General features: G+C 44.2%; 1 protein-coding gene across 1 annotated transcript in view; it reads left to right on the forward strand.

Annotated features, from left to right (window-relative positions):
- The window catches only part of LOC131223790 (uncharacterized), a 31,575-nt gene extending 11,874 nt beyond the window's left edge, over positions 1–19,701 (forward strand). Inside the window, exon 3 of the transcript XR_009160694.1 lies at positions 19,441–19,701. The gene's annotated coding sequence lies outside the window, so the exon portion shown is untranslated. The remainder of the gene's footprint in view (positions 1–19,440) is intronic.
- Positions 19,702–23,929: the final 4,228 nt, after the last annotated feature.

The raw sequence follows: 23,929 nt of genomic DNA on the forward strand, positions 1-23,929 counted from the left end.
AAATCCTCATGGGCAGACTCCATCGGCAAACCGGTCGATCGGCAGAAATCATTAACCACAAATAAATGTGACGCACTAAAATCAAACAATACATGTGCAATGCATGCAGAAACAGGGAGAGTACCCTCGATGACCCCTCCTGATGACTGAGGGTCCTACTGGGCGGCATAAAATCTGCCCTGGGCCTGATGAGGAGGTGCATGTCCCCTCTGAGGTCTCTGCTGCTGATGCTGCCGCTGTAGCGGCTTGATCTGCTGCCTCTGCTACTGCGGGGGAGGTACAGGAGACTGGTGCTGTGGTCGTTGTTGCTACTGCGGGGGATGTCGCGGAGGTTGATACAGTGCCCTCGGCTGATGCTGCTGCGGGGGATGTCGTGGAGGCTAATACTGTGCCCTTGGCTGCTGCTGCTGTGGATGGGGACACTCGTGCCTACGATGACCTGTCCTACCGCACCCAAAGCAAGTACCTGAAAACGGTCCCGGTGGTGGTGCTGGGGGTGCCACTAGTGCTCGGAATGCTGGGCAGGTCATGCGTCGCTGCTTTGGACGATACTACTGCTGCTGGGAGCTACTGGAGGGTGCCTTCCTCTTCTAGTCTCCTCTCTGGTTACAGGCCCTCTACAAACCAACCCAATCTGCCTCGTAGATCTGGGCCCTCTCCACAATCTGCTCAAATGTCGGAAGCATGTGTCCGATCACACGGCTCCTGAGGGCAGGACATAAGCCGTTCTCAAAACAGCAGGCCTTCCTCCACTCATCGTCGGTAAAATACGTAGCGAACCTCAATAGCTCGACGAAACATGCCTCATACTGCGACACAGACATATCTCCCTGGACCAAAGTCTCAAATTCTAATGCGCGCTGCTGCCGCACATGCTCGGGAAAGAACTTCCAGTCAAACCGGTCTACAAAGTCCTCTCAGGTCCACTCGAAATCGGCTGCTGCCGCTAAGGTGACTGATGCCCACCAGTGCTGAGCCTCACCCTGGAGAAGAAATACAGCTAACGGGACCCTCTGCTGTGTCATATATCTCATGGTGTCAAAAATCTTCTCTAACTCGGAGCGTCCTATCTCTGCTGCAGTAAGGTCTGGCACACCCTGGAAGTGCGGGGGATTGTGCCGTTGAAAGTCTTTAAGAAGGGCGCTCACGCGCTCCTGCTCTGCCGGGCTGGCATAACAACGGGCCGCCTGGCCTGCCCGTGAAAGATAACGGTCATCGTCTACAGCATCTGCTGAAGCTGCTCTGCGGTCACGGGTGCTGTCGGGGCTGCACAAGGCTCACACGGGAGAGCGAGAGTAGCTCAGGTCACTCTCCTAGGTGGCATGTCCTACAGGGAGGAACAAGGGCCTAATCAGCCTTGAGAATTCTCGAAGGCATAAACGTTAAGGGTCTATGTCGAAAAATCGTTAAGTCATTCGGACTCGGGACCAATTCATTCTAAGTTCATAGTAGATATGTGATGTGATCTCAGGTATTCTCAAGTTATGCTCTGATACCAACTTTTCTCACGCCCTAAACTCGTAAAACGGGCTTACAAAATTTTCGATCGCCGAATCCGGCACCGACAACATCCGTAGTGCCCCATTCTCGGATCCTGGCACTCATATGCCAGATTCCGATCCTGGGATCCTACAAGGAGAATTTTCAGTATGATTTTTTTTTTTGTAATGGAGCATAACCAAGTCACAAAACAACATCACCACATATCCACTATATCAAAAAATTTAAGTACAATGCGGAAAGGGAAATACAAGGTGATCAAAAAGCTCCAAAATAATCTGATACGCACTCCTGCCTCAGCACTGTTGCGATCTAACGATACCTGCACACAACGGTCGTGCATAAGCTTGCATAAGCTTACAAAAGCTTAGAGGGTGGTGTAAGTGTATGTGCAAGGCAAGTGCCAAGTATACAATATCAGAGTAATGCGAAAATATGCAGGTAAGTTTATGAATACGATCAATTGTACCAAGGCTATATGATGCAAGGTATGAATGTTATCGGTCATACCGAGACCATGCGATGCGAGGCCTTTGTAGCCAAATGTCATATGCGAGATGCAAAGCAAGCATGCCAGTCATCATCAAGTACACATATCAATACAGTTCTCTCTGAGATATCACCGGGGTCTAATACACTCCACATTAACTGCTGCCTCCCTAGCCGCACAGCCCAGCGAGTGAAAGAGACCATACTATCAGCTTGACCGTCTGCCAATATTTACCTGACTCGTCGATAGCGGACTTATTTGCGAGCTGGTCAAACTCAGCCCAGCTTACAACCCCCTCACTTGGGTGGATAAGGCCACACCCCCTTCCAACCGACCACGACACAGTGGGAGACGCGGCCTACTGGTATTAGGCACTCGGGCGCTCGTGTATCTACTCGGTCTAAACATTGGAGCATCTCCTGGTACTAAAAAGGTTCTGCGACTTTCACCCAAGGACATCGTACATGCCCACAGTGCTAGAGCCAATATTTCTGGTATCTAATCAAGCCATCCACGATGTGCCTATGAAGGCTACGACCCTTATGTCGCTAGGGCATACAATGATCATGTCACACATATGTGAGATGCATAAGTCACACCTACCAGTCATGCAGTAATCCTGCACGTACCACGCGATCATGTGGGGCACTCTTATCTTATAAGGAGTCTCGCAAATGTCTCAGCCCAATGGCTTATGCTATGATTAAACATTCCTCATATCAAGCATACATATGATGCGTATGGGCATGAATCATAGAGCTACACTAAGCATGTTATATGGTGATGAACTATCCTTCTAACGAGGATGGGCCTAGATGGCCTACACACAACAAGTATGGGCCTATCAATGGGCCCTAGGGAGAGTTATAATGCGGACATTTAACCAACATTATTCTTACAATGTGGACGTCAAACCATCATTGCTCCTAAGGCATGACCCGTTATAAACATCATTATATACACCATAGTGAAATCACACATTGCAATGGATTTATATACATCTCATTGGGCCTTAAATACATCAAATGGGCTGCATCACATGGCCCCAATCAAATGGATTAAGTTGAATGAGCCGAGTTGAATGGGCCAAGTCAAATGGGCCGAACACAATCCATCTATTTTTAGAAATCCATATATATATATATATATATCATATCAAAAGATCAACTGGACCATACCATATATAACCGTAGTGATAATGATTTCTACGGTTAAATGCCAGAGGTCCCCATCATAGGGTTTATTTCTCATCCAGCCTATTCGTAAGATCACAAAGACTTGGATTTAGAGGAAAAACAAATATTATGTTGGTCCAAACTTGGTAGCCCAAGGGATTTAATGGTGGACGTTTAAACCCACTGTTTTCTATAATATAGTCCACCTGATCATAGATCTGTTTCATTTTTCTTTTAGTCTCAAGCCTTAAAATTATCTATTAAAATAGTTGGACGGTTTGGATGCAACACATGCATCATGGTGAACCCCATAGATGGTGTGGATGAAGCAGGTGGGTCCCACAGAACTTGGTGACGCCACTACAGTAGCTATGTAGCTGGAGTGAGGTGCACTAGCCGTCCCACTCAGTGAGCGGTGTGGGTTTGACACAATGTCAGTGGGTCCCATATGGGGCCCACCATAATGTTTATTTTCCATCCAATTTGTAAATAAGGTCACACAGACCTGGATAGAGAGGAAAAGCAAATTTTATAATGATCCAAAAACTTTCGTGACCCAAATAGGGTCTCAATGGTAGACGTTCACTCCTACTGTTTCCTGTGACGTGGGCCACCTGAGCTCCACATATGGCTGATTTTTGGGAGGGGGCCCACTGCCCTAAAGGGCCCATCAAATGCATGGGGTTGCTGTTCAATGCACATCACGGTGGGGGCCATGGCTGGGATCCACATCCCTGGCCACTGTCCCACACAACAGGATGTTGTTGCAGCGTCCTCTGGACGTGCAGCAACAGCAGCATCAACTGCTTTGTTTTTTTTTTTGTTTATCATTTTCTCCGGGGTTTTTCCTAGGTGGGGCCTGCATCCGAAAAATCCAACCCAACCATTGGATTCTATGGCTCAAGACAGTTTAAATGAGCCCAATATTTGATGTGTTTTGGTGTATAAAAACATCATAGTGGATTTTAACTGTAAAAACCATTGTTTTCTATGACATGGCCTGCCTAATAATCGGATTAGCTTCATTTTTTGGCTCAACGCCTAAAATGAGCTGGGGAATGAGATGAATGGCATGGATTAGACCCATACATCAAGGTGAGGCCTATATGAGTGGCCCACCCAAAAAGCCAAAAGCATCAAACTGATATATATATATATATATATATATATATATATATATATATATATATATATATATATTGTTAGTACATCCCACTATCTGTTCACATTCACTGAACACGTCCAGCGTCCAGGGACGCTGGATGGGCGGTGTGTATACATATATCATCAAGGTGGGTCCCACATAGACGTGGCCCATTTGATTTGGATCAATCTAATACTTGTGTTTTCCATCACCATAAGGTAGGGACCACATGGCTTGGACAGTGTAGATCCAACACATCCATCAAGTGGGTCCCATGAAGGTAGACGACTTGGATAAAATGCACACACCATGGGCCATCAACAAGGGTAAAAGAGAGAGAAAGAGAGAGATCAAGTGATGGAGGGACCCCGGCACTATGGGCCCTCCCTTCCATGATTTACAACATACATCAAGTGGGTCTCATTACATGTGGGCCCACCGATCAAAATCAACGGTGGAGATCCTTTCTCCACCAAAATACAAGGTCTAGATGACCCTATTCATGCAAGGAAAATAAACATCATGATGGGGTCCTTGGATCATGGAATGATCATGAGAATTAAGGTGGGCCATCGACCACACCTAGGGTCCAAAGTGAGATCCATACCATCAATCGGTAGGCCTCACTTGGCCCATCATCAAAGCATGAAATTTAAACCTATAAAGCACCCACCATTCAATCTTCTTGGTCCAATGGAACGTCGATCTCCTTGTGTCCCTCTTTGATGGAAGATGATGAGAAATGAAGGGCTAGGATGATGGATCTAGGAGTGAAAGTGGGCCACACACATCACACTTTCTCTCTTGGAATTGCTTGGACGTCCACTTTTTTTTATTGCTTGGAAATTGTGAAGAGAGAGAGAGAGAGTGAGAGAGAGAGAGGGCGTGGTTGTAAGAGAGGTGATGGATGTGAGGTGATAGTTGTACTTGACATGTATGGGTTTGTAAGAGAGAATGAGAGGGAGAGAGTTGACTTTGGGGTTGCTCTTGTACTTGACATGAGGTGATTGATTGATTGATTGATTGGACATGTTGTAGAGATTTTCTTGGGATTGCAAACGCGCGATATTTTCTCGAACTGAACGCGGGCCCACATCTCTTGGCCTGGGTATCGAATCGGTGTGTAAGACACGGCGTTGGAACTGTGGCGACGGTGCAGTCGCAATGGTACAAGTCTCGGATTGAGTCGATTAGATATATGGGATACGACTTAGGGTCACGCGCAAATGTCGATTATAGGTCGCAGGTTGCTGAAATTCGATGGGAAGGATCGCGGGAGTCTATGGAACAGTATGGATTAGGATACGGGCCTTACACCGTATATCTAGTCACCTTGTAGTGCGGCATTAGACTTCCCTTTCATCGCATTATTAGGGAGGTCATCTCTCTCTTCAGGTTGCCCCCTGATAAAATAATCTCTAATGCCTAGAGGGCTTTGCTGGGGGCCTTCATTTTATGGTTTCAGCTCAGGCAACCAAATTTGACTGCCGACGAGTTCCTCCATCTTTATCAGATGAAGGCCAACCTTAAGCACATGGGTTGGTATTACTTCTCTACCTGGCCGAGCAAGGATAAGGCCCTCCTTACCAAGTACATGTCCTCCAACAAGAATTGGAAAGACAAGTGATTTTGGGCGTCTGGAGATTGGGAAGCCCCGACGGTCGCTAGGCTACGACCTCGGGTTTCAACCCGCTTTGCCAACCCAGGTCGGGTATATCTGAACTGCTAACCTTGTAGTTTGTATTCATCTCATTTTTCTTTTAACTATAGTGGTCTTTTGCAGTCCTACCTAAGAAGTCTGTCAAGGTAACTGATTCAGAGCACAATTTGATCACTCACACGAGGTTAATAAATGCTTCTAAGAGATCGTGGAAGTTTTTGATCACTCCTGAGCTCCTCCATTAGTCCGGTCTCGCCCCATCCATCTACGGAGGTAAACGCATTAACTTCTGAACTTTGACTTTTCCTTTTTCATTTCTGACTGGCCTATCATTTATGCAGGAATGTCTAATCACTTGTGCCGTGCCAAGAGGATGCGAGCTTCCCCCATTGCCATGGTGACTTAAAAGAAGCCACCTGTCAAAAGGAGAGCAATCGTACCTCTGACGAAGCAGGCAGGGTCTTCCATGGCTGTGGGGGCAAGGTCGGATGTCACGCCCCAAACTCAGAAACCAGGCTCACAAAATTCTCGATTGCCGAATCTGGCACCGACAGCCTGCATAGTACCCCATTATCAGCTCCCGGCACCCATACACCAGGTTCCGATCCTAGGATTCTACAAGGAGGATTTCTAACATAATGATTTGTTATGAGCACAACCATAAGCATAACTCACGAATAATAACTACATGAACACCATCACAAAATCCACTATGATAAAAAAAACTTTAAAGTGCAATGCATATGAAGGGAAATACAAGGTAATGATAACAAAAACTCCTAAAGCCCGACTACATGCTCCTACTGCGGTGAAGCTACAGGTGCGTCCTGGCATCACCTGCACGCATCAATCATGCATAAGCTTATAGAAAGCTTAGAGGGTGGTGTAAATGTGTGCGTAATATGGGCGTGCTCAGAATGTAATGACAGAGTAATGTGGAATCATGCTGATGAGTACATGAATGTAAGCAGCCGTACTAAGGCTATGCGGTGCAAAACATGAATGCTATCGGCTATATCAAGGCCATGCGATGCGAAATGCAACTCATGCATGCCAATCCTCATCCACATATCAATGCAGCTCCTCACTAGGGCATCAAATATTAGTACGGTTCTCACTCTGAATAATTACTGGGGTTTAGTACACTCCAAATGGCACTGCCCCTTTCCCAGGTGCAAAGTCCAACTGGGCGTAAGAAACCTCACTGTTCGCCTGGCCAATAGTTTGCCAATACCTATCCAGCACATCGATAGTGGACCCATTCACGAGCTGGTCAAACTCAGCCTGGCAATGCCCCCTACCCTCAAGCAAGTAAGGCCACACCCTTTTTCAACCGACCACAACATAGTGGGAGACGCGGCCTCCTGGTATTCGGCACTCGGGCGCTTATGTTTCCACTCGGTCTCGATGTTAGAGTCATCCCTAGTACCATCAGGTTTAGGAATTTTCACTCAGGGACATTTATGGTGCCCTAATGCTAGAAACAGTATTTCTGATATCCAATCCGACCACCCATGATGTATCTGTGGAGGCTATGGCCCTGATGTCGCTAGGCATACAGTAATCACAATCACACAAATATAAAGTGCATGAGTCACGCAGTCCAATCATGCATCAATCCTATGCATACCGTGCGCTCATGTGGGGTAACTCTACCTATCAGGGAGTCCCATAAAGCACCTACACTAGGGCATATGCAATGGCCAATCATAGCTCATAACAAACATACAGATGATGCGTATGGGCATGTATCATAATGCTATGCTATCACAAACTCATAATCGGCAATAGTAGTCGGTGTCAACAATCGGCACCGATAATCGGCATCGATAATCAACCTTGACACAAGACAAGGTCCATAGATGGACGGTCGATGATGGATCAATTAAAATCAATGGGGCCCAAGCGTTTGGGTTAACCCACTAGAGAATGATGAGAATGGGCCTAACAAGGCCTAAGGGAAAGTTAAAATGTGGATGTCCAACCATCATTGCCCATCAATGTGGACCATTAACCAACATTACTCCCAAGGAATGACGCTCATAGGGCCAATCATATAATGGGCACATGGTCTCATACAAGGGCCTAATATACATCATAATGAGCCTCGCTTATGGGGCATATATGCATCACATTAGGCCCCACTCATAGGCCAATATATATATATATATATATATATATATATATATATATATATATATATATATATATATATATATATATAACATCGGGCCTTATCAAATGGGCTGAATCAAATGGGTCGAATCAAATGGACTGATTCAAATGGGCCGATCAAATGAGCCGAATCAAATGGGCCGATTAAATGCGCTGAATCAAATGGGCCAATCAAGTAGGCCGATTCCAATACACCATTCATCCATTGTTAGAGATCATTATAGAGCATTAAAAAATGAATCATCTCCAAAGGATCATCTGGACCATACCACAAATGGCAGTGGTGATGATGATTTCCACAGTTAAATTCCAATGGGCCCACCATAGTATTTATTTCCCATCCATACTGTTCATAAGGTTAAAGACCTGAACAGGGTGAAAAAATAAATATTATACTGATTCAAAATTGCTGTAACCCAAAGGGGGTTTCAATGGTTGACGTTCAACTCCACTGTCTTCTGTAGTGTGGTCCACTTGATACTAGATCTGTCTTATTTTTCTTCTTAAGCCTAGGACCGGCCCCCCAAATGGATGGATGGTTTGGATAAACCGATACATCAGAGTGGGGTCCACCTACGTGGTCCGCTTAAGATAGCTCACCAAATGGATGGTCAGATGGATGAATCACATCTAACAGTGGTGGGTTCCACCCGTCCAGCGTATTAGACGGTGGTAAGACCCAGACTTCACAGTGGCCCCACGTCCACATACAGATGGACAGTAGGGGTACAACACATGCATCATGGTGGGGTCATACCTGGAGTGGCACGCCAGATTGATGGACGGTTTGGATGGAAAAACATCCATCAAGTTGGGGCGCATGTGGTGTGCCAGATGAATGGATGGCTTGATATAACACATACCTGGTGGGACCCACAAGCTGCAGATGTCAGCTGTAACAGCTGAGTAGCTACAATATATATATATATATATAATATAATATAATATAATATATAAGATATATTATAATATCATATATAAACACCTTTAAAATGCCCACCGTCCAAACCCTCTAGACGTTCTGGATGGTGGGATCTAACTTATCCATCATGGTGGGTCCACACGTGTGGTCCACCACAATACATATGCTATATGTATATATTAAAATATTATTATTATCTCTCTCTCTCTCTCTCTCTCTCTCTCTCTCTCTCCCCTTTTCTTTTGCTAGCTGGTTTGTACACTCCACCATCAGTTCACACTACACTGTTAACCATACCCCACTGTCAGTTCACACACTCCACTGGTGGCCACGTCTAGCGTCCTTGGACGCTGGATGGTATGGATTCAATACAGACATCATGGTGGGTCCCGTATGGACGTGGCTTACCTATTTGGATTGATTTGATATTTGTGTTTTTTCCTTCAATCCAGGCCCGGTAACAGGCTAAACGGTGTAGATCCAACACATCCATCAAGTGAGTCTTACAAAGGTGGATGGCATGGATAAGTTACATACTTCATGGTGGGCCACACACACACACACACACACTGACATCCATAAGAGAGAGAGAGAGAGAGAGAAAATGAGAAGGGAAGGGACCCCGCCACTATTGGGCCCTCCCTAGTACAATGCATACATCAAGTGGGTCCCACAATAAGTGGGCCCTTAGAAATTGAAATCAACGTGGGATCACCCACCTATTGCACACCTTTAGCTCATTGGACTCCTATGCTCCTTGCCTTCAATTTTGATGGAGGTAGATGATGAATGAATGGTTGAGACGGGAGATAAGAGGGTAGGAAAATGGGCCATACTTGGATTGTTCTTAGAAGGCTTAGACGTTGGAATTTTGTTGCTTGGGAGATTGTTTGAGAAATGAGGGAGAGAGAGAAGTGTGGGATGATAAAGGATGGAGTAATGGGTGATGGGTGGAGTGATGGAGTTGTAAGAAAGGGATGGGTTAAGAGAGAGAAAGTTGACTTTGGGAAGGGGAAAGGGATGGGTTGCTTGTACTTGTGGTATGGTGTGTACTTGACTTGATTGATTGATGGGACATGTTGCAGAGATTCTCTCGAAATTCGCAACATGCGCCATTTTTTCTCGAGGTAAACGTGGGCCCACATCTCCTAGCTTGGGTATTGGATCGGTACACGAGTCGTAGTGTTGGAACCGCGGTGACGGCATGGTCATAGGGGTACAAGTTTCAAGTCGGGTCGACTCCGATATGTAGGACTCGACCTAGGATTACGCGCAAACGTCGGATACAGGTCGAGGGTTGCTGGAATTTGACCGAGAGGACCGCGAAAACCTACGGAACGGTATAAACTATGATACGAGCCTTACATCGGAGCTCTGAGTGGAGTTTATGGTTGAGCAATTATCCCTAGCTTCTCTGGCCGTGACCGAGAAGCCCCTCTTGGCCGCTTCGGGTGATGGGGCTCAGGGTGTCTCCTCCTTAGCTGATCCTCCTCACTCGACGACTCCAAAGGTAGTAGACTTAAAATCTCCTCCAGCTCAGGAAGAGATTCCCACTGCTAGGGATCTTCAACTTATAGTAGCTAAAGTTTGGGTTTATGAGGGTGAGACCTCAGCCCAACCGGTGAACGAGGCTGAAAAGCCGAGCTCCCTCCTTATCGGCTATTACATGAATGGCCTGGCTAAGTGGATAGCTAAGCACACCCTAGAAGATGAAATCACTAAGATGGTCAATGCCCATCCTCAGATGATACTGGACGACCTAGCAGCTATGTGCTATAAAGTTGGTTTCTCTTCTTTATCTTTGTTTTGTCTTCACTATTGGTGTCTTAACAGGCTTTGTTTTCCAACTCGTCTCTACTATCCTGTCAGTACGTCGTTCGATGGTGCGGGTCGCAGAGTAGTGTGAGCAAGACAAGGCTAACCCCAAGTCAAAGACCGAGAAGGTCGAGGCCCTTTATGAAGCCCTAACAAAGTCCACAGAGGAGCAAGTTATTCTAAGGGCTTCACTGGAGGAGACCCGAAAGAAGTCTGGGGAGGAGTAGGCCGCTCTGAAGATCTAGCTGGAGGAGGCTTGAAAGAGTGAGAGCTCGGCATGGACCGAGCTGGAGGAGGCTCGGAAAAGTGAGAGCTCGGCCCGAACCGACCTGGAGGGGGTGAGGACATGCGTCACCAAGTCTGAGGAGGGAAGGACTGAAGCAGAGGCCAAGGCCACGAGGTCAGAGGCGAAATTAGCCAATGTGGAAGCATCTGTCTCATCAGCTCATGCTGCTGCTGTGGAGGAGTATAAAACCTTCAAGGAGATGGCCGACTTGGTAGAGGTTTAATATAACCTGGGTTATGATAAGTGCCTCGAAGAAGTCAAAGGAAGATATCCCGAGCTTGACCTAAGTGGTCTAGATGAGGGATCCTCCCATGGTCCTCCTTCTAAAGTGGCCAAACCTGAGCAACCTCCTCGAACTGATTAACCTCGTCGCCCCCCATACTTGTAGTTATCTTTTTGTACTTTGAAATTTTATCAATGGAAATTTTACTTTTTGAAAGATTTATGTTATTCCTTTTTGTATGATTGCATGTCAACCGTGCATGTAGTGGTTAAGCTTTTGAGCCTGTAGTTGATAAATTATTTATAGCATGACTAGTATGCAAGGCAGATAGTATCAAGTCAAACATAATGGCTTGAGTTGATAGGTCAGCAAAATGGTTAGTCTTTGAAATAGCCGACATAGTCGTGAACTGGGCGCAAAGAACCTTCTTCGCAGCTCGAGTAATAGATTCTAAAAGAAATTCTGCTCCCTTGACCTTGGGGGTGGTGCGAAAGAGGAGTTTGGTGGACTTTCTTCTCTTGTATCAAGGGAAGTCCTCGTAGTCAGTAATGTAGCTCGGGTGGTCGAGGTATTTGGGAGGAATTCTTCCCTTTTTCTTTAGGGAAGCCCTGCCCTTGTAGAATACGAGGAATTCACTACACTGACTTGTTCACAATAGGCCGAGCAACTTGACAAGAGGATTATTTTCCTTTGCACTAAGGGAAATCCTCATAATAGGCCATGTAGTCCGAGTAGCTAAAAAAATAAGTAGAATTTTGAACTTCCTGAGCTCAGGAACTTTTATTGTAGATTCTGTTATACAAGTAAACAAGTCGTTCTAACCTCATAGGTCGATTATTTCCGTCCTGAGACCTAATCGATCATTATAGATAGTAGATCTTCAAGTGTTCCGCATTCCACAGGTGTGGTAGAGGTCGTCCATCCATGTCTTTAAGTCTATATGTGGCTGGGTCGTGCCTGTTATCTTGTAGGGTCCTTCCGAGTTTGGCCCTAGGGTTCCTGAACCAGCTCCTTGGTATTTTAGAAGGTTTTTCGGAGGACTAGGTCTCTCACCCGGAATCTTCTCACCTTCACTTGAGAGTTGTAAAACCATGCGACCTACTGTCGGCGAGTCGCAGTCTTCAGTTGTGCTTGCTCCCTATCCTCTTCGAGTAGATCGAGGCTCAAAGTCATTTGCTCGGCGTTTTGAGATTCATTGTATGATTGAATTTGCACAGTAGGGAGCTCTATCTTAACTAAAACGACAACCTTTACCCCATTGGGAGAATGGAGTTTCTCCTATAGACGTCCAAGCAGTAGTTCGATATGCTTAGTGGACATAGGGAAGCTCCTCGAACCAGGGCCCTTTGGCCTTTTCGAGCTTAGTTCTGAGGTGATTTTTAATGATCTTGTTAACCACCTCTACTTGGCCGTTAGCTCGGGGCTGCCGAGGTGACGAATAAGCATTACAAATTCCGAGCCCTCCACATATGCCTCGGAACCGATCATTGTCAAATTGCTTACCGTTGTCCAAGACGATTATATGTGGGATCCCATACTGGCATATGATATTTTTTCAGATGAAGTTGGTAAACTTCTGCTTAGTAATCTTGGCCAGTGCCTCGGCCTCGGCCTATTTAGTGAAGTAGTTGACTGCGACGACAACAAACTTGGTCTGGCCTTTGCCCGTTGGCAATGGGCCGATGATGTTTATCCCCCATTGGGCGAACGACCATGGTCCGGTCATGAGGGTCAGTTGCTCAGGTGGTTAACGATGTATCGTCATGAATCTTTTATACTGTTGCATTTTTGGGTATACTACTTGGCATCTTCCTAGACGGTTGGCCAAAAGTATCCTTATCGGATGACCTTATGGGCAAGGGCTCGGCCACTGGAATGGTTTCCGCCATTTCATTCATGTATTTCTCTTAAGACGTACTCGGCCTCCTCAGGTCAGAGACACCTTAGATAAGGTAAAGAAAAACCTTTTTTGTATAGGATGTCTCCCACCATGGTATACTGAGCTGACCTAGCTCAGACCTTGCGCACCTTGAGCCTGTCTTCAGGTAGCTTGCCATCTCGAAGATACTTGGCAATTGGGTTTAACCAGTTCGGGGTCAAGATGATGGGACAAGCAGTTTCTTGGTCAGACTCATTGATGCTCGATTCTGACTAGAACTCGATGGGAATTGATTTTGGAATGTCATCTTTAGTCATCATGGCCAACTTTGCCAGTGCATCTGACTTCACATTTTTAGAACTTACTGATAAGTTCTTGTGCTTTCTAAAGATAAGCGATCATTTTCTCTTCCGTGGTGTGATACTAGTTGGCGACCTGGTTGATGATGAGTTGTGAATCACTGTGGACTTTCAGAGTATGGGCCCCCATTACTGCCGCCAACCTGAGTCCGGCAAGCAGTGCTTTGTATTCTGCCACATTATTCGACTTTTGGAATCCAAATCTCAAGGCATGTGTGCAGGTCTCGTTTGGTGCCTCGAGGACTATCCTGGCCCCGATGCTTTTATAATTGGAAGAACCGTTGACATACAACGTCCAAACCTGTTGGTCGGCTTCACTGTTTAGATCGGTTGGAGTCGAGAGCTTCTAATCCCCATTTTTTCGAAGGTGACATGAAGAGGATGTCGGCCGAGCTGCCAATATCCACTAAAATCTGAAACACCTTGCGGTTGGCTATAGTCATGGCCACCACTAGGGCATCATCATGGGGATGGTGGATTCCGCGAGAGTCCTCTTCGATGAACGTTAGTTCGGAGGGGACCATTTTTTTCTCTTTCGGAGGTCGACAAGTGAGGTGGATGTAGTGTTCCGGGCTGGTGCAGTTGATGCTTCGGGCTTGCAAGCTCGGTTCGAATCTCCTCCTCTCATAAGCCCACCAAAGATGGTGCGAATTTCACCCGTAGCCTCATTGTCACTCCCATTTTCCTGCTGCTCGTTCCTCTGATTTCGTCATTCCTCCCTCCTATTAACATAATCACACAGGTGTCTGACATGGATGATGGCTTTGATCTCCTCCTTGACGTTGAAATAGTCACTGGTGGTGTGACCGTGGTTGCAGTTAAAGTGACAGTACTTTCGCTTATCCCACTTGTCGGCATCAGTCCTCATTCAGTTCGGCCATTTCATGAGTCTTTTATCACGAACTTCCATGAGGACCCACTTAGGCGTAGCGTTCAAGAGGGTGTAAGACCGAAACCTGTTATCAGGTCATTGGCTTAGATGTTGTCTCGCAGAGTCGTCGTCTCTCCTCCTCTTATTGTTAATGCTGGGAGGGGGCTCTTCTTTATGCTTCTTTTCCTTAACTGAGCTCCCGACACTCCAAGTAGCCTTGCAAGAGCTGAACAACACTTCGGTGTTGGAATACTTTTGAGCCCGGTTGAGAAGGTCGTCTAACGTCATTGGGGGGTTTTTGCCGATTGAGAAAAGAAATCTCCCCTCCTTCAGGCCAACCATCATGGTTGTCAGGGCTATCTAATCTGAAAAGTCCTCCACTTGCATTACTTCTTGGTTGAAGCGTTTGATGTGATCCTTAAGCAGCTCATCCTCCTTCTGAGAAATAGTAAGGAGGTGGGTTGTCGGCTTTCGTCTGTCCTTTGCTTCAATGAATTTAGTGATGAAGACCTTGCTAAGCTGCACGAACGAACTGAAGGATTTTGGTTTTAACTGTCGAAACCATTTCCGAGCTGCTCTTGACAAAGTTAAGGAAAATGCCCTGCACATCACCACGGTCAAGGCATCATGAAGTTCTATCCATGCCTTAGAGGATTCTAAATGCTCACCCAGGTCGACGGACCCAGAGTAAGGGGTAATCTGTGGCATCATGAACCTGGACGGGAGTTAGGCTTACATGATGTCATCGGTGAATGGTGGTTCAATTGCGGCATTGCTTCTATTGAGGTCGGAACCTGTGCGTGGTAGGCTTGGCATATGTCGTCGATTTGACCTCGTAGCTCTTTAAGTTTCGCTTTCCAGGGAACTTCTTTTTCTCCCATCGCCTCGGGTGTTTTTCCACGCCTTCGATTCTCCAGTGCGTGTAACACCCCGTATTTTCTATACTCAGGTGTTGTTATAAAGATCTAAATAACTTTAGACATGTGCAATGACCCTCAAATTTTACTATAAATTTCAACTTGAGATGGGACCAATCACCTCGCTTTCCAACAACTACGATCTAACCTAAACCCAGTAACAAGGTCCCAATGCTAAGAAAGATTCTATCTTCCTGTAACCGCGCCTTAGGATTACCAACTTAATATCGAGAATAAAAACTAACAGCCCAATTGAAATGATCAACCCTCATCTAGGATAAATTCGCAAGTAGGACCCACCTTTAAACTTAACTAAAACGACCACCATTGGGTTAACAACATCTAGTTATAATATGACCCCAAATAATAAACTCCAAAATGTTAAGACTAACTAATCCTTAACCGTAAGTACTTTCGAGATCGCCCGAGAAGAATGAACGGCGTGGATTAATGTTGATCACTTCACGGACCCCACATTCGATCTGTGTGTGTGCACAGATAATGTGCACATGCCGTGCATAGCGCCTTAGCATTGGGTCAAACAAGTGTTAACCCGATGGAAATCAAAAACTCCAGATTTTTTTAGAATCCTTTCCCGCCCATCAGAATTTCAAACAGACGGTTCATCTGTTGCTGATATTGGCCCACCATCAGACCCTGTTTGGAAAATCCAAATCATCCATCCTCTAGATAGGGTCCCACCGACCCTAAACATGTTTGGGTCCATGGACGGAAGTCACACTCGTAAGCACGAGTAACGATCAGTCAGACGTTGGGAAAGGAAGATGCTAGCAGGAGTAGGCAATCCACGTCCGTTGCCTTGCTAGAAATCTAGCCGTTCGGAGTTGTCAGACTCCATCCACGTGCGCAGAGAAAATCCACATCAGCCCTACGATTTCCAGAAATGAAACCCTACGTAGCGAAAGGCGGTAAAATAACTGCTATTTTGGGTTGGAACGATCTCCACCCTTCTCCAACTTCTGGAAGCTTCATTCGAGAGATCTGGGACGTTTGAACTAGGGTTGTCCAGAATATCTCGTAAGGAAGCCGAGATACTGGCAAGACGCAGCCACATCTCGAACTAACTTCGTTTTAGCGAGTATTGTCATCAACGGCCCATACCTCACCATAATATGGACCCCACGAGCCTCTTGGGCCCAATCCAAACCATTTAAGCGTCTCCGATCATGAAATTAGCCGTTAGTTGAAAAATCACCATGACCAGTGGATCATCTTCCCCGATCTGGCCGGTCGACCCACGTTCTATAAAACTGGCCCATTCACTTATCTAGGTCGTTCTTCATGCGGCCCACCCCAATTAAAGTCCATCTGGGTAGTCGTATAGTCCCCTACACTAGATCTAATGCACTAGAAGACCTTGATGGTAAGCCATTCTCGGCTAACTCGTGTTATCTCCGCGTTAATCTTTGTGATTAACTGTGGATATTTCCAGAAACAGAACGGCTATAAATAGCCATGTATAAGGGTGAATCCAAAGGAAGAAAGAGAGACGAAATAGGAAAGGAGAGATAGAGAGAGTAGGAGAGCGCAGCCGAGCGAGTTGCATGCCCGTGTAGCAATTCAACTCAGCCCAAAACGAGTCAGGGATTGGTCCAACTCTTCTCCCTGCAGTGTGAGAGCGAGAGAGCGTAGGAAGGAGAGAAAGATAGAGATAGGAGGAGAAAGAGAGTGTGAACTGGTTGCTGGAATGAATTTCCAGTCGGTCGTCTGAAGCTCTTCGGGCTCGCCATATGCCCTATTAGTCCAGTTCGTAACCTCAGCCACGGTTCAAGTATCGAAACCAAAACTGCCCCTGTTACAGCCATACGTCAGATCCATTCCTAACCTAACCCAATGGTCTGCTCAGCTAAGCCCATATCATCCCAAAACAACAACCATAACCAAGTCATGGAGATGTACTTTTGATTCCAACGAATGCGGAGCAACGCACGCCATATACAAACCCCCTTTCAGCATCCAAATAGCGTCCTGGATCAGGTAATCTGCGTCAATCCTCTCTCAATTACTGTAGAAATCAATCTACTCGGCTGACTGTGTTCACAATCTTCACAACTCGATCACGAGTTGAGTGACTCAGCTACACGTTCCAGGGTGAAAACCCTGATCTGAATCCATGACTGAGATCGTTTTGCCTTGAGCAATGATCAGCACCATGAATCGGTCTCAGACCTGTTCATGATGTGGCACGCTGTTAGTCGAAAAGACTCGACTGAGTTGAGTCACCACTGAGTCAATGACTCAAGACCATTTCAGACTCAAAAGACTTGACTCAGTTGGGCCTGGGAAGTAACCCGCCCCGGTCAGCCAGAAGCCCAACCATGGGCATCCTAGATTTGCCCATTGGAGGGCTGGCTTGACCGGTTTTCCAACTGAGTCAACTCTATACTTAGTAACGGGCTGACTCAGTTAGTTTCCCAACTGAGTCAAGCTGATTCCAATTATCTTTGGATGATTTGGGTAGCACTGGACTCAAAGGAATTATCATTTGGACCTTGTAGTTAATAGAACTCTCACAAACTAATTCGACTCATTGTTAGTTAAAAATCTCGACCGAGTCAACTCGGTCATAACTCACTAGTGTTTTATAACAATTCCTCCAGGTATAACCAGCAACTATTTACCTTAGAAGACACTCTTACTTGCAATCTGTCCAATCAAGTAAGTAAAGATCAAAGTGTACATAGCTAGTAGATTATTTGGAATTAGAAGATTAATTATACACTTACTTGGATTTTAGGATCTTTACATCCACATCTCACGACAAGAGGAACTTCCAATCTAGGTGAGGGATATCCCACTTGGCTTCCTCATTTCAACGAATTCTAAGATAATTAAGCTTAAGATATTGTAATTGTGAAAATATTGATCGTGGTTCCCTTAGACTTGAATTGATATTGATAAGCATGTAGGAATGCCTCAATTTATGTTACCCTAACATATCTTATGAGAATTGCTTTAAGATCACCATGCCATATTTGGAATTGCTTATGTACATGTATATTTCTACTTGTTGCACTAGGAAGTGATAATCTTGTTTCCATGATGGGTTTACTCCATTAACTCCTTATATATGTTAAATAGTTATAAATTGAATCTAATGAAGTCTTAGAATGTTACAAATAAGAACTTGGTCCTCTAGTTCCTATTTGGATGTGGTGAATATGAGTTATTTCGTTAACTTACTCAAGCCATATGATTAATAACTAAGTAACTATGATCTAGAATTGCACCTTATGTTTTCCTAGTACTTGCTCAATTTTGTACATAAAAGAATCATGACTCCTATAATCCTTCTACCTCATAAGATGTACAATGAAAACTAGGAGTGGGATATCTCTTTTCTTAAGATGTGTAGTAATCCTATTACTATCCTAATATGTTTGAAATGTCATATGTGGGCCCTCCTTTGGACCTTGGGAAAGTAAATGAATTTATATTGAGCTCATATTTGAATGTTAGATATCCTATTAAAAGACCACAAGTCTTGATCATGCTTATGAGAGTAATCTTGTTAATCCTATGGAATTTGCATGAGCATCATGGTACATGACATTCATGTATGACATATGAGCTTTTCCGAGTGCTCAATGTAAGCCGCACTTTGTTCGATTTACTGAAAGTCCTAACACTTTAGTGTAACTCATAGAACTTGTGCGTTTGTGCCACTTTGGACGCTTTTCTTTACATGAGTCTTTTCCGGGATTAGACACTCCTTGAAAATACCCCATGTATTTTTTCAGGAGATATCCTTGGACACACTCACTTGCATGGCCTTTTCCTGGTGGCTAGTTCTCCTTAGGCGTACCTATGAGTATTTTTCTGGGTGACTAGTTCTATCTGGGTGACCCTTTATTTTGACAGCTGGATGTGCATCTCCAGACTGTGACTTGAGCATACCTTCGTACCTCCATACATTACATATAAATTCATATTCTCCTCATTATGATCTAATATATTGGTTTAAACTATGTTGGAATAACTTGATGTGCACGAATCCTTGCAGGAAATTTTCATTGAGTTTTCACTCACCCAATTGTGCGGTTGCACCTAATAGACATAGGTATGATGAACAGGTGGAGACCCTTATGATGGGATTCTAGGGATGGCTGAGGTGGAGTTTGGCGAGGAAGAACTCTATGTGAATGTAGTTGAGCCATTGGAGCTCAACTGATATTTTAGGGTTTACATATTTACTTGTTTTAAACTTTGCATTATACGTGAATTGTAATAAAAATTCCCCTATTGAGGGATTCCATTTTTCTTCCATTTACTTGTATTAAACTTCCTCGTTGTTACTCTTGATATTCTAGTTTACATGGTAGTTGCCTTGTTTTACGTCATGAAATTTTCTAGTGATTAGATGTAAAGTTGTTCACTTCATAGTGTAATACTCGGGTTCTCATACTCGAGCTTATCATCCTCGAGTTTTGAGAATCAGGGTTTTACAAGATGGTATCAGAGAGAGAGAGAGTTTAAACAAACCTTGCCTTTGGGAAACAATCTTATACCAACCTTAAACGTCTTAAATTAGGATGTTGGAATTAGATGCTGAAACTTAGGTGAATATCCCCTAGACATAGGGAATTTTGAGAACATAGAGACCTAAATCCCATTTGAAATTATTTAACCATTTGGATGCTTGTGGAATTTCCTTAGAATTAGGAAAGTCTGAGAATGTAGATAACCAAGCTTTAGGCCCCTTAGGAAATATCAGGTTTGAATGTTTTAACATAGAAATTAAACTTAAGTTCCCTTTCAAATTGATTGGATGGCTATTAAATTTATGTGGAATTCCCTTGGAAGTAGGGAAGGTTGAGGACATAGAAATTCAAAATTTTAGGCTTCTTTGAAATTTTTAGTTTAGTCATTTGAACTTTGAAACTGAACTTAGGTACCACTTGTGAACAAATGACCATTGTGATGCACATGAAATCAAATAAGAACATTCCTATACTGGATAAATTAATATTAATAATAATATTATTATTATTATTATTACTTTTGGTTAGAAACAACATTGGCACAACACTCGTCGAAGGAAACGAATTTAGGCATCGTAAGAAATCCTTACCCACCATATTGTACAATAGGTCAGACAAGAACACTCCCTAAACATAAGAAATCGTACTAGAAATTACAATTTAAATTTCCTAAAACATTTCATTAGTTACGAACAATATTCCATAGAATTTTCAGCAATTAGAATTAACTAGATGTACAATTAGAGATTTTAGGTAAACTTTCATCCTTAGATTGAACCCTAAGACTAGACTTGGGGAATCTAAATGAATTTGGAAATTTCAAACCCAAATCCCTATGTAGAAACTTTGAACCTAAAGTTTAATTTTCAAGTAATACAACGAAAGTGTCATGGTCATTTGAGTTTGTTTTACCTAAATTTTAGACACTCCTATCACTAAAATGGAAATTTCATGACAATTCCCAAAAGTCTGAAATAATTGGGAGCACAGACTGATAGAATCATGCTACACGAAGTGTACACAGTTTGATCCAAATTCTATCCTAATAATTTCCAATGATCTCAATGCCCTTATCAAGCAGAAGATCGAGATTTACCAGGATTAGAAATTAATGTCAATGAATACACTGTTCTGCGCAGGCAGAGGATCAATGTATCTAGCTCAAACCTACTATAACCATCCATTTGTGTTAACTTGAACATGAAAACAGAAAAATTGAATTGTATTTAGATAATCGGGAACTATCATATTATAGTTAGTCGTCACCTAAATGAACTTGTAAACCTAATAGATATTATAGGAAATTGTAATGTCATTAGGTATTTAAATAAATCCCTACTTTTGGTAGATAAATCTCAAATTCTCTAGAGCTTATATACATTACTCGACTAGAGTATAGATATAAGAGTTGCATTGGGAAATCTAGATATAGTTTGTTTAAATCTATAATGGGGTAGCATAAATGAAACATAGAGGAGTCAATGTGATCATACTACTTGTCATGATTAATCGTTAAGACGCATATTACCAAATCTCGAGGATGAGATTTTCTTTAAGAGGGGTAGATTGTAACACCCCGTATTTTCTATACTCGGGTGTTACTATAGAGATCTAAATAACTTTAGACATGTGTAACAACCCTCAAATTTTACCGTAAATTTCAACTTGAGATAGGAACAATCACCCGACTCTCCAACAACTACAATCTAACCTAAACCCAGTAATAAGGTCCCAATGCTAAGAAAGATTCTATCTTCCTATAAACACGCCTTAAGATTACCAACTTAATATCGAGAATAAAAAGTAACAGCCCAATTGAAATGATCAACCCTCATCTAGGATAAATTCGCAAGTAGAACCCACCTTTAAACTCAACTAAAATGACCACCGTTGGGTTAACAACATCTAGTTATAATATGACCCCAAATAATAAACTCCAAAACATTAAGACTAGCTAATCCTTAACCGTAAGTACTTTGGAGATCGCCTGAGAAGAATGAACGGCATGGATTAATGCTGATCACTTCATGGACCCCCACATTCGATTCGTGCATGTGCACAGATAAGTGCACATGCCGTGCATAGCGCCTTAGCATCGGGTCAAACAAGTGTTGACCCGATGGAAACCAAAACTCCAGATTTTTTTAGAATCCTTTCCCACCCGTCAGAATTTCAAACAGACGGTTTATCTGTTGCTGATATTGGCCCACCATCAGACCCTGTTTGGAAAATCCAAACCGTCCATCCTCTAAATAGGGTCCCACCGACCCTAAACATGTTTGGGTCCGCAGACGGATGTCACACACGTAAGCACGAATAACGATCGGTCAAACGTTGGGAAAGGAAGACGCTGGTGGGAGTAAGGAATCCATGTCCGCTGCCTTACTGGAAAATCCAACCATGCAGAGTTGTCAGACTCCATCCACACGTGCAAAGAAAATTCGCGTCGGCCCTACGATTTCCAGAAATGAAACCCTACGTAGCGAAAGGCGGTAGAATAACTGTTATTTTGGGTTTGAACGATCTCCACCCTTCTCCAACTTCTGGAAGCTTCATCTAAGAGATCTAGGATGTTTGAACTAGGGCTATCCGGAATATCTCGTAAAGAAGTCGAGATATTGGCAAGACACAGCCACATCTCGAACCGACTTTGTTTTAGTGAGTATTGTCATCAACGGCCCATACCTCGCTGTGATATGGACCCCACGAGCCTCCTGGGCACAATCCAAACCATTTAAGCATCTCCGATCGTGAAATTAGCCATTAGTTGAAAAATCACCATGACCAGTGGGTCATCTTCCCCGATCTGACCGGTCGACCCATGTTCCGTAAAACTAGCCCATTCACTTATCCAGGCCGTTCATCATGTGGCCCACCCCAATTAAAGTCTAGCTGGGCAGTCGCATAACCCCCTGCACCAGATCTAATGCATTGGAAGACCCTGATGGCAAGCCATTCTCGGCTAACTCATGTTATCTCTACGCTAATCTTTGTGATTAGCTATGGATATTTCCAGAAATAGAACGGCTATAAATAGCCAAGTATAAGGGCGAATTCCAAGGAAGAAAAAGAGAAGAAATAGGAAAGGAGAGAAAGAGAGAGTGGGAGAGCGCAGCCGAGCGAGTTGCATGCCCCTGTAGCAACTCGACTCAGCCCAAAATGAGTCAGGGACTACTCCAACTCTTCTCCCTGTAGTATGAGAGCAAGAGAGAGTAGGAAGGAGAGAGAGAGAGAGAGAGAGAGAGAGAGAGAGAGAGAGAGGAGGATAAAGAGAGTGTGAACCGGCTGATGGAATGAAATTCCAATCAGTCGTCTGAAGCTCCTCGGGCTCGCCACAAGCCCTGTTTGTCCTGTTCGCAACCTCAGCCACAGTTCAGGTATTGAAACCGAAACCGCCCCTGTTATAGCCATACATCAGATCCATTCCTAACCTAACCCAATGCTCTGCTTAGCTAGGCCCATATCATCCCAAAATGGCAACCATAACCAAGTCATGGGGATGTACTTCTAATTCCAACGAACACGGAGTAATGCACACCATATACAAACCCCCTTTCAGCATCCAAACAGCGTCCCAGATCAGGTAATCCGCGTCGATCCTCTCTCAGTTACTGTAGAAATCAATCTACTCGGCTGACAGTGTTCACATTCATCTCAACTCGGTCATGAGTTGAGTGACTCAGCTACAAGTTCTAGGGTGAAAACCTTGACTGAATCCATGACTACGATCATTTCACCTCGAGCAATGATCAACACCACAAACTGGTCTCAGACATGTTCACGATTTGGCACGCTATTAGTTGAAAAGACTCGACTGGGTTGAGTCACCACTGAGTCAGTGACTCAGGACCGTTTCAGACTCAAAAGACCTGACTCAGTTGGGCCTGGGAAGTAACCCGCCCGGGTCAGCCAGAAGCCCAACCATGGGCATCCCAGATTTGTCCATTAAAGGGCTGGCTCGACCGATTTTCCAATTGAGTCGACTTTATACTTAGTAACAGGTTGACTCGG

Source organism: Magnolia sinica, chromosome 13 (genome assembly GCF_029962835.1).
Source record: "Magnolia sinica isolate HGM2019 chromosome 13, MsV1, whole genome shotgun sequence".
Taxonomy (NCBI): Eukaryota; Viridiplantae; Streptophyta; class Magnoliopsida; order Magnoliales; family Magnoliaceae; genus Magnolia; species Magnolia sinica.